Source organism: Physeter macrocephalus, chromosome 13, assembly GCF_002837175.3.
Source record: "Physeter macrocephalus isolate SW-GA chromosome 13, ASM283717v5, whole genome shotgun sequence".
NCBI lineage: Eukaryota > Metazoa > Chordata > Mammalia > Artiodactyla > Physeteridae > Physeter > Physeter macrocephalus.
The window spans coordinates 446,334-458,488 of record NC_041226.1 but is presented as its reverse complement, the minus strand read 5'-3'; the positions used below and the strand labels follow the sequence as shown (position 1 = coordinate 458,488).

Here is a 12,155-nt window from a genome sequence, read left to right as displayed (position 1 = left end):
GTGGTTAATTGAATGTTGAGGAGGTTATATGGGAGAAAGCAGGCAAGAATGACGGGTTTTGAACCCCAAGGCAGGTAATTTTGGTGCTACCAACTTGTAAGAGCAGAGCAGCAAGGTCAGGATTGAGGTCTTCAGGTCCTTGTGACGTCTAGAAAGGGTGCTGAGTATGTAAAACCATTCTGCTTAGGAAATGGTCTTGGCTCAAGAATTCTGACTGTCATCAACAAAGTAAGCACCGGTTGGTGAATGAAAGTAGGAAACAAATAGCTCACCAGTGCAAAAATGATAAAGGTTAGGGGGCTGATACACCCTTTACACTTCTGTAGGTGGCTGTTCAGGTCAACCTTGAAGCTTTCGGTGGACTGAGTCTCATACTGGAAGCCTTTAAGGCTTCATAGAATACCGCCAACGCAGTCATTAATTACAGACAAAAGCATTTTCTAGAAATGGGCATTTAATACAAATTACTCATTTTATTCATACTTGGTTAATGGCCAGCATGAAGCAGTGTGGAAACCAGGGGTGGATTAACCCCTATTTTCTTATTCCTCAAGCTTAAAAGTTAAGCTAAATAGGCCCTGTACTGTAGCCTCATTCAAGCCCTTCTTGGAGATCTAGAAATAATCCTTCGCACACCACTGTATTTTAGAAAGCACTGACATCTAATAAAAATCAACGAGCCTTCAAATACTATTGATGCATAAACTAATTCAATATATTTTTGAATTTTTTGAATAATATGCATCTGGTACACAAACGTGGAAACGAAAGATGGTACACAGCGAAAATTTCTTCGTGCTGTCTACGGATCACCCAGCTTCTCTATCCAGGGTCAGCTGTGGTTACTAATTTCTTATGTATCCTGGAAGTTTCTGTGCATTCCCAGGCATATTTGTATACATTCTTAATACATATGTAAGCACACTGTATACACTTTACCATTTGCCTCACAATATTCTGTTTTGGATATTGTTCTAAATCAGTGAGTATAAGAGAGATCCCTCTCTCTTCTTATACTTACTGGTAGGTCATTGTTAGGTATGTTTACCAGATCTTTTGGGGACAGTGTTTCATTGCTACTTCATTTTTCCCCGTTATATGCTTTATAGCATGTTGTTGGATACATGGGATGGAGCGTGTGTGTGAATATGTCTATAGCATAAAATTTCTACTAGTTGAATCACTTGGTCATTGCGTGTGTTTTTAATGTTTTTTATTTTTAAAATTTGTTTATTTTTGGCTGTGTTGGATCTTCGTTGCTGCACGCGGGCTTTCTCTAGTTACGGCGAGCGGGGGCTGCTCTTCGTTGTGCGTGGGCTTCTCGTTGTGGTGGCTTCTCTTGTTGCTGAGCACGGGCTCTAGGCGCGCGGGCTTCAGTAGTTGTGGCACGTGGCCTCAGTAGTTGTGGCTCGTGGGCGCTAGAGTGCAGGCTCAGTAATTGTGGCGCACGGGCTTAGTTGCTCCGCGGCATGTGGGATCTTCCCGGACCGGGGCTCGAACCCGTGTCCCCTGCATTGGCAGGCGGATTCTTATCCACTGCGCCACCAGGGAAGTCCCTTTAATGTTTTTTAGATGCTGTGCTGCCTGTCCTTACTGTGGACAGTGAGAACTTAATGTTATTTCCACCGGTCCCCAGCCAAGGGCATGATGTCAGTAAAGGTCAGATGTGGATAAGAACTGATGGCATCGTTGCAGGTAGTAGTAAAAGTTTAGGAAGAGAAATTACACGAGTGAACTGGGGAGAGCCTTGAAGAAGTCTAAAGTTGGCTAATGAGAATTGCAAGAATTCTTGTGTTTTAAATATTAGGTTACATAAGTAGATTCCTATTTCATTAAATAAACTGTGTTAATGTCCTGGGGAGAGTTATCTGTATGTTAGAGTTTTAAATGACATGGTGAATATTAACGGTTTCCCTTACTAGAGGTACCGAGTGAGTTTAATAATGGCTCAGTGTATTCTTTGTGATAGAGGAGGGCATTTGACTCAAATTCAGAAATCTTCATTTTAAAAAAATTCTACAGTTGTTCAGCGATGGGAATGAACATTATTAACATTGGTGTTCCTTTCTTAAATATCAAGAATAGGAAGAAGCGAAAAGTCTTTCTTTTTGAAGAATCTTTCCCCTCCCCTTTGCTGTTCATATTAAAATTTCACTTTGAATTTTAAATCTTGTATTACTTGGAAATACTGGAGGGGGAGATACTTCATTTACACACCCAAAAGGTGGAGTCTCTAAGCTGTATTTTAAGTTAGCTTTACCTAGAATTAATAAAATATTAAAAAACACTTGTGTTCATTCCCAAAGAATTATGGTTTGTTATGCAGTGAATTATTATATAAATTTGAACACTTCATAGCAAAATAAAATGATCTTTTTAATTAAAAAGTTTCTGTCTCTTAAGATAGTAGTAATTATGTGTACTTTGTACACCCAAGGACTGAATGAGTCCAGTTTGCTGTTTGAAAAATTGGGATCCCCTTGGTCACAGGCCACTTTTGCCAGTATCCTTGGTCATTGTGACGCGTTCTCTCTCCAAGGTGGTTTGTTTCCTCGCGCGTCGTGGTTGCTAGAGCAGGTGAGCAGCGCTCTGCAGCGCGTGGTGTGGCCGGGCAGGGCCGTGGACACAGCCCGGAGTGCACATCGCTGGGTCGGGGAGGCCTCCCTGGGCGGGAGGCGGCTTCTGAGCTGGTGTGAGTGACAGCAGGAGGAGACGGAGGGTTGGACGTGAAGGCGAGCCCAGTTCAAGCTGTGAGGGCGCACCGTTTAGCAAGGAAGGGATTGTGGCTTGAATGGAGTGAACCGGGCCAAGGGTGTTCTCAGCCCTCTTTTTTTCCCATTTTTGTCTGATAGAGACCCCCAGCCCTCCCATTCCGTGAAACTTCAGCACCACAAGTAACTGTTTATGTACTGTATTGGTGCTTTACACATAAAAAGAGTTACGATTTTTGCCATCCAACTCATTTTCTCCCTCTTGGGGCCATTCTGGCCCATTGTGGCAAGGCCACAAGGCTCACTTGATGGAATGAGAAGCCGTAGGAAAGGCTTGGGCTGGGCAGTGATGCGACCTGGTTTACGGTTCAGAGGAGACTTCTGGCTGCTCCCGGGGACGTGACTGAAGGAGACTCAGGGGGCAGGCAGACCATTCAGACCAGTCCAGAGAGGTGGACGGTAGCTGGGCTTGGTCCACCAAGGCTATCAATGACCGGGATATGGAAGAGGAGGGAGAGTAGATGGGCATCGCATTGATGGTCATAAATGAAAGGTGTCTGTTTAATGCTCAGGGCAGCTCGGGGCAGGTGCCCCCTGAGACACACAGGGAGTTTACCTATGGGCCCCACTGAACTGTAGCCAGGAAACAGAAGGAGAAACTTGAGTCTGATTTTCAACCTAGATACCATTTAAGTTTCCTATTTTTCAGTCATTTGGATATAGCTAGATAGATGATCACACACACACAAATTTACAGTGGTCAGAACTCCAGAGTTATTTCAGCTCGCTTCCTCCGTCCCTCCCTCCGTCCCTCCCTCCCTCCTTCCTTCCTTTCTATATTTGGCTGTGTTGGGTCTTCGTTGCTGCACGCAGGCTCTTCTATATTTTGTGCCTTTGAGTCCAGGCTGCTTTCTGGGGAGTCTGTTTAAACGCCTGCCTGCTCTTTTTTGCTTTCCTGCAGTAGGAGTGCTCCTGCGTTAGTATGTGCACAGTTTCAGCTGAATTCCATTTGTTTCTGTTAGAACTGTGATTCTGAACCACCGTATTGAGGGATGCTGCTGTGAATTCCCTAAGGCGTAGGGGCTCTCATTGCCCGTGCTCACTGCATTTGGTTGAATCTGTGAACAGGCAGCTTTTCCAGGCTCACTGGAGTTAAGTCAAAGTGAGATTTTTTAATATCACACAGTTTTTTGTCAAAGTTGTGTTCTCGTAAGCCTTCGTGGTGACTGAAAGCGGGAAGTAGCATATATGGTCTAAAAAAGGGAGTCGAGGGGGCTCTGAGGCACCCACACCACTTGGGAGGTCCTGTCTGGCTTTGAGGAGGGGGGGCTCGGGGTCCCCGGCCGAGCCGCCTCCGAGCTTGGCTGAGGCGGCTGTGCTGCATGTTCAGATGTTGTAGACACGAAAAGTTAACAAGTGAGATTTATGACTGTATTTTATGGGGTTGTTATGCCTGGCTTTTGTGTTTTCTGTTAATCTGGTTTGCACAGTCTTAATTTCTCAAACTCTGGTAATCAGTAACCAGGAAATTCTGTGCATTTAAAAAATATGACACAAGATTTTTTTTTTAAAACTCTCCCTTCCATTTTTAGATTTTTCAGTCCCTTTTTTTTTTAGATGAAATGTTGGCATCTTGGGTTCAAAACAAAGCATTAAAATGTATGTTTAACCACTCAGTGTATTTTCGTGTAAATACCATTTAGGACACTAACTCAGAAGCAGTTCCCAGCAAGGAGGGCTTGGTAGAAGGTGCCCAGGCTAAAAGAGCATCCTGGCCTCACCACTCACCTAGCGCAGCACCTGTTTTTCACCCTGTATTTAAGTACATTTAAATAGATGATCAGCTCACAACAGTTCACATTAAACTTGTTTGGTGTTTGAGTATTTTCTCCACAGTACAACATTGTGATGTTATTTACTGCATATGAACGCATAATGGATTCTGCCAGAAATGTTTTTCCTAGTTTGTTGATTTACATGGTATCTTCAAAGTAAGTAACAGTAGATGCTGTTTTTAAGTGGTTTTAAGTATATGTTGAAAAATCAACTTATTATCAAAAATAAATCTGATAATTATCAAGTTATCATTTGGTAATTCATTCTAGTTCCTTTTCATTATATATGAGCACGGTTAATTCGTGAAATAACCACTGTGGGATTCTTTGATGTGGCAATAATTTACTTGGAATATTGAACTTTTACAGAAAACCGTGGAAGCTGAACATGTAAGTTCATAATGATCATCTCATCTTGAACTAAAAATGCGGTTTTTTGTTGATGTAGTTGAACTTGCTTTTAAAACTTAACCTCATTATGCGACCACAGAGGCAGGTTTTCTTTGACTCTTTTGGGCAGGGCACTTGAGAAATCTTAGGTGATCGCAAGACGATAACGCTGCTGGGTTTTTTCCTTTTGTTTTGAACAGTTTTACTTTCTGTTTGTTTGTTTGTTTAACTTGAAATGCCTTCGTAGGAATTGGGGGACAAAATTCAGTTTGAAAATTTTCAGTGGTATCTTTCACTTCCAAGGCCTTTTTTCTCTCATCACAGTTGCCTTGCAGATATGGCAGATGGATACAGGTCTGGGCCTTTGAAACTGAGTAATGTTAACTTTTCTTAGAGGCACTAATTATGTTTCATAAAATTATCAATTTGTACTTTGATTTTATATGAGTCTTTGCTGAACTTTACTGATTTTATATGAGTCTTTGCTGAACTTTACGTTGATAACTACAGTAAATGTTATTTATGACCTTTGAGGAAAAAGATGGCATGTAGTATCAGTAAATTATTCTCCTGAAAATTTTAGTTGCCCTCAATAAAACTGAAATTTTTTTTTTTTTTGGCTGCACCGTGCAGCATGTGGGATCTTATTTCCCTGACCAGGGATTGAACCCGTGCCCCCATGCAGTGGAAGCACAGAGTCTTAACCACTGGACCAACAGTGAAGTCCCAAAGCTGAAGAAACTTTAAAAAAATAAATGTGCCTTGTGCCTAAAAAGAAAAAGTTTCAGTCTTTGTTTCTTCAGTATTTTCCAGATTTCAGTGTTATGTAATATTTATAAGTGATAGATGATTCTTAACCTATTTACTTGAACATGGCCTTATTTTACATACTTTTTTTTTTTTAAATAATTTATTTATTTTTGGCTGCCTTGGGTCTTTGTTGCTGCGCGGGCTTTCTCTAGTTGCGGCGAGTGGTGGCTACTCTTTGTTGTGGTGCGCGGGCTTCTCATTGCGGTGGCTTCTCTTGTTGTGGAGCACGGGCTCTAGGCTCGCGGGCTTCAGTAGTTGTGGCGCACGGGCTTAGTTAGTTGCTCCGCGGCATGTGGGATCTTCCCAGACCAGGGCTCGAACCCGTGTCCCCTGCATTGGCAGGCGGATTCTTAACCACTGTGCCACCAGGGAAGCCCTAAGTACTTATTTCTTAATTTTGAGTTGCTACGTGAACTTTAAAATAAATTCTTTTCTGATTCTTTAATTTTAAAATACTTAAAAGTTTGCTTTTTAAAAATTTGGACTTGCCTGTTATGCAAAATGTGTGAGTTTTGTTTGGCAAAACAAACTGACAGCCTCAGTTTCCATAAACTTCAGAACTTGTGTGCTCTTTTCCAGTCTATCCATTCTGTGTCAGGGGCAACAATTTGTCTATTTTGATCATCATATGTTAGTTTTCGTTTCTGAACTTCATACTAATACAATATGCAATATACACTTTTGCCTCTGGCCTTTTTCACTGGACAGGGTGTTTTTGAGATTCGCATATGTTGCTGCATGTGTCTTACTACCACTGGGTGAACATGCCGCACTTCGTTGAGTCTCCTGTTGATATATTCTTGGAGCAGTTTCCAGTTTGGGGTTATTGAGAATAAGTCTGCTATGAACATTCTTCTACAGATCACACTTTTCATTTTTCATGGAGAAAATACCTAGGAGTGGAGTTGCTGAGTGTAGGGTATGTGTATGTTTCTTAGAAACAGCCAAGCAATTTTGCATAGGCAGCTCGGCCTGTACCCCGTGAGCAGGGATGGATCCTTGCCGGCGTCAGCGCCATCAGTCATGCCCGTCTGCGCCGGTATTGTGTGTGGAGGCGTGTCACTGTGGTTTAATTTACGTTGCTCTGTACCTTCTGATGTTGAATACCTTTTCATAGACTTCTGGCCATTCAGAGACCTTTTCTTGGGAAGTACATTTGCCCTTCTCTTACTCACCATGCTCTTAACTGCTGTTTATAACTAGGTTGTGTGGGTTCATTACGGCTGATGTAAGACTCACCGATCTATGTATAGCCTATGATATTTTTAAAAAAAGATTAGGTAGCTTTATTAGAACTCTGAAAAGCCAGATGATATTGGGAATCCAAAATTGAATGTTCATATTATGGATTTTTGTATAATACCAGCTTAAAGACGGAAGTTATTTATTACATTATTGAACTTGTGATATCTGGCAACTTGTGATAACTTGGGTGGAAGGTCCATGGATTTGATAGAAAATCAAAGCCTTAGTTTGTTATTTTTATTGCAGATTTTCACCCCAAGAGAGTCATGTGAAAATTAAACATGTTGAGAAAATTTGTCTGCCTTCTAATTAAGTCAATTGGAAGTATATATATATATATATTTTTTTAAATAAATAAATAAATAAATTTATGTATTTATTTATGGCCGCGTTGGGTCTTTGTTGCTGTGCGCGGCTTTCTCTAGTTGGAGCAAGCGGGGGCTACTCTTTGTTGCCGTGCGCGGGCCTCCAGGGAAGCCCCAGTATTTTCGTATTTGTTCATCAGTTGAAGTTGTATTACATTGTATTACATCAAAAAGCAGGAAGAACTTGTAGTTGTATTATTAGCATGGGTTTTACCGGTTTACAGCTTTCATGGGTATTTTTTCAAGTTTCCTTGGCCTTAATCTTCTTGATGTATTGTTCTCTTAGTCACAAACTATTTCTCTATATTCTTTGAAGATACATTCTTTGTTGCTTAAAGAGAATCTGTTAGGTAACAGAAGAATAAAATTATTTCAGTGAAGAGTATACTGCATATTTTGGCTGTTGTGAATTGCCTGTAGTAATAGCATTTGGTTTATTATTTTAGCAGCCGGTATTGTGGTCTGTGTCTTTGCCATCAAGGCAGAGGGTCACATTCAGTTGTGAACACTGTTGTGTGTTGAAAGATCTCGGATGGTGACTTTGATCATGTGGACGTCCCCTCCCTCATACCTACAAATTTCAGAACTTGTTTCTCAGAAGGAGGCCCTGCCGCAGAACAAGCTAATAAAGAATGTGGTTCCTTTATGGTTCGATATCACGGGAGTCTGCTCCAGAGGAGATCATTACCTTTTAGGCTGATTTCTGGCAAGGTATTTTTCAATTTGAGTCATTATTAAAATCCTGTTTCTTGGGTTTTTACAGTTCATGTGCTGTAATTGGAAGAGCTTTTGTAGAGTATTCCTCAGTCTCCATACTTGTTGAATTATGTAGTATATATCTTTTATAGTTATTTCTTAGAGTGTACTTCTATTATTTATATATAATTTATATTACATAATACAAATTATGTAGTTTGTTAATGATTGACTTGTGTACTCAGTGGAAAATGAGATATTAGGTACATTGGTACGTAGTTGACCATTAAGAATGTGCCTTCTGTAGTTTTAATGTTTTATTCTTTCAGAAGAGTCATCAGAAAAGTGCCTGTGGTATTGGCCGTTCACATTTCTGACTATATGAAAAAAATCTTAGGGTGTGGTTGGAGGGGCCTTTTTTCATTTTTACCAACTATTTCAGATGTGTTGGCATGAGGGGGTAAAATCAAACATTAACTCACACAGTTTTTAGCCAGTTTTATCCTAAAATTAATTTAAAACAGACTACTTTTGCCACGTAGTTTTGTTACAGTTCTGGCCTACGATTTCAGTTGAAGTCCTTTTCTTAAGGAGTTCCCTGGCAGTCCAGTGGTTAGGACTTGGCACTTTCACTGTCGGGCTTGGGTTCGATCCCTGGTCGGGGAACTAAGGTCCTGCAAGCTGTGTGGCACAGCCAAAAAAGAGAAAAGAAGAAAGAAAACCTTTTCTTTAAATGCAGTCATTGGTTGATTTTCATATTTGGGTATTCTTCAGGACTAGAAAATATGAAAGTGTATCAACTTGCTAGGTCTGCCCAGATCCTTAACTCCATATTACCAGCATCGCTGAATTGGGTGTGTGTCAGCACATCCGTAACCGTAGAGTTGGTTACAACCCAGTGCACAATAAACCTGGCCACTTAGTTATAATACCACCTCTTTAAACAGAACTCTAGTGATTGTTTTTTACCATTAAGATAAGCTACCCTTTTAAAGACTCTTGGCAACTAGAAGTTCCTCAGTTCTGGAGATTACCTTTCTAGGTTTCAGTGAAGTCAGTGCTTTGTAAAACTTTCAGGTTCATATTTTTGAAAAGTTGAGAAGACAGTTAAAATTTTTAGTAGTCCTGGTGTCTTTGTGTCTTTAAGAATCAAGTCATCCAGTTGTCCAGTTTGATTTATGGTTCGATTTATTCTTCTTGTCACCCTTAACTTTACCAAAGGCAAAGTATATATAAGTGATACAGTTATAAAACCAGTGTAAGAATGCTAGTTGCAGAGGGAAATAATATGTGAGATAATTTTTGTTGATTTATGGCATGCTTTGCTTGAAAAAATATTTAAGGTTTTTCAAGTGGGACCATGGATCCTATTGGATCATTGTGGCGTATTAGTGGGATCTGTGAGTCTGAGTAATTCACATGCAGAATTTTGTGTGCATAATTTTTGCATGCACTTTTTGGTGGGGGGGGGTCGTACTTCATCCAATTCTCAGGTGAATTTGAGACCCAAATGAGTTTTGAAAACTACCAATTTAGGATAATTATTTCCAGTATCTTTGGGTCATGTACCCTCACTTTAAAAATATTGAGCTCAAAGCTGGGTATTTATTTCTCAGTAGTAACTGTGTACTACTGCGCTGATATTTCAGGTATGTTACAAAACACATTTCATAGGCATGAAGTAACAATAAACATAAACCTGGACCTCAGCAGAAAATCTGGAGTGCCTGCTGTCGCGGTAGGTAAGCAGGTTGTCTTCTGATGGAGCACAGCAGACGTGTTTGTGTGCCCTGCCTTGGTACAAGCAGAATAAAATTTTGTACATAGGGTAGGAGTCAGGATCCTCTGTAGGATTTTGGATTATAAGGGTCTTGGGCTGTGGTGTGCTGAGGGGCCAGCAGTCCAGACAAGAGGACCTACGGAAAATAAAAAAGGGAGACTTTGCAGCGTCTTGGATCTAACAGTGTTTACTCTGATGCTGAAACAAAATTGAGCTGAATTTTAAGTCAGTTGATGTTCTTGGAGGAAATGAATTGAAAGGAAAATCCTTACTGGATGGACCTAATCAGATGAGGTAAAGACTAAACGGCGTCTTAAGGGAACTGGATTCCTGTCACGGGCTGTAGGAAGTCAGTTATTGCTTGTGTTTTTTAATTGATCGTTGAAACTTGTTTTTAAGAGGCTAAGTCTGATTTTATTGTAATCCTAGGAGAAAAGAAAACATGGATGAAGCTACCTGAAATTTGGTTTCTGGGGTGAACCGAAGTCGAGCCAGGAATTGCTGGAGTCTCCCTTCAGGTCAGCACCTGTTGTAACAGCTCCCTGCGTCCTCCTCTCGGGTCCCCGTGTCAGGGGAATAACACTGCGTGGTTCACGGCAAAGTTGAAACCTCTGCTTCTCTGCCTTCTTCTTATGCAACTCCCGGCGTCACTGCCCTCTTCTTTGAGGAAGCTCTGAGGGTGTTTTTGGCTCCCAGCTGCCCCTGTCTTTCCCCCCCGGTGGTAACGTGTGTATTGACTTGTCTTCAGGCAAAGCTGGACTGGGAACGGAAATGACGTGCTACACAGGTCTTACCTGCGAAGGAAAAAAAAGAATCCCTCTTGTTTTTTAGTGATTCCAAGCCTAAAATTTTAGTCTTGTGGTCCTTTGGAAAGTGTGTAATCTTAAAATGGTTTAATATCATAAATTCAGATCCAAGCTAGGGACACTAGCTCCATTTCTCCCTTGCTGCTTTCCACCTTTTTAGAGGGTAACAGTTTTTGCATTAGTAAGTTTTTTCCATTATTTCCTTAAGACATAAAATTCTTTAGAATCATTTACGCTATGTGATCTGTATGATAGAACTGTGATGATGGTATGTCGTCACCCTAATAGATGCAAAAAGAAGTATATTTCTTCCCTGACCCCCCACCCCCTTACGTGGTGATTCTAGTCTATTCCTGTTACAGCTGCGGTCCTGGGAACCAGGAGCACCAGCCTCTCCTGAGAGCTGCTCGCAAGATGAGAATCTCGGTACACACAGGCTAAGCGAATCAGACCGCCCGGTTTAACACGGTTCCAGGGGATTTGCGTCCACACTGAGTGAGAAGCACTGACAGATACCATACCTTTGGGAAATGTCACCTTTTCAAAGTATCTGACGTCTGTCTCGTGGGCACAAAAATGTGACAGCTGTTTCTCACGCTATTATCCAGCTCTAGAAAATTAACGTTGGCTCGTGGCTCTCAAAACTGGTCCCTGGATCCACATCACTGTCACCTGGAAACTTGTTGAAGATGCAGATTCCCAGGTACATACTTGGTCTACCGAACAATAAAATCTTCAGGGGCGGGTGTGTGGGGGGGGGTGGGATCCAACAGTTTATCTATTTTTAAAATTTTGGCCGCGCTGCACAGCTTACGGGATCTCAGTTCCCCGACCAGGGCTTGAACCCAGGCCACGGCAGTGAAAGCGCTGAGTCCTCACCACTGGGCCGCCAAGGAACTCCGCCACCCCCCACCCCTTTTTAATTCATCATGCTTTATTTTTAAAAGCTCTCCAGGTAATTTTGGTTTTTACGGATGAAAGTATACTTGCCCTTTGAAATAGGTTTACAGAGAATCACTGTATATTCTTTGGACATTTTGTTGGTATTAAATTTTCCAAGTGTTTTGTTAAGTAGGTTCCTTACTTAAATAAAATTGGAAGAAATAATCTCAAAATATACGAATAAGGAAAAAAAAACCCCTAATGTACATAGGTGAATTGTGCTGTGATAGTGAAGCTGTGGTTTCATGTGGCCATCTTTTGGTTAACAGTATTCCGGGTTTTTTTTTTGTTTTTTTGTTTTTTTTTTTTAGTTAAATAACTGCTTTTCATTCCAGATCTTATTTTCTGGTCAGTGAAAAGAAACTTTTCATTCCAGGAAGAGATTAACTTTATGAAAGTTAAATAAAATGCCAAATATCTATATATTTAATTCTAGTAGAAGGCAGTAACTTGACAGTTTCCCCTTTTAGAAATCTTATTTAAAACGTTGGTTCTTAAAAAAAAAAAAAAAAAAAAAAAAAACGTTGGTTCTCGGGGCTTCCCTGGTGGCGCAGTGGCTGAGAGTCCGCCTGCCG

General features: G+C 41.0%; 1 protein-coding gene across 2 annotated transcripts in view; it reads right to left on the bottom strand.

Annotated features, from left to right (window-relative positions):
* Positions 1 to 7,711: 7,711 nt before the first annotated feature.
* The window catches only part of MPHOSPH8 (M-phase phosphoprotein 8), a 63,562-nt gene continuing 59,118 nt past the window's right edge, over positions 7,712 to 12,155 (bottom strand). The window contains exons 15-17 of one of the 2 annotated variants that reach the window (XR_003682507.2): positions 10,289 to 10,626; positions 9,758 to 9,968; positions 7,712 to 9,262 (exon numbers count right to left, since the gene is read on the bottom strand). The gene's annotated coding sequence lies outside the window, so the exon portion shown is untranslated. Of the gene's footprint in view, positions 9,263 to 9,757; positions 9,969 to 10,288; positions 10,627 to 12,155 lie in introns of those variants that run through there. The other variant, XR_003682508.2, reaches the window with a different exon arrangement.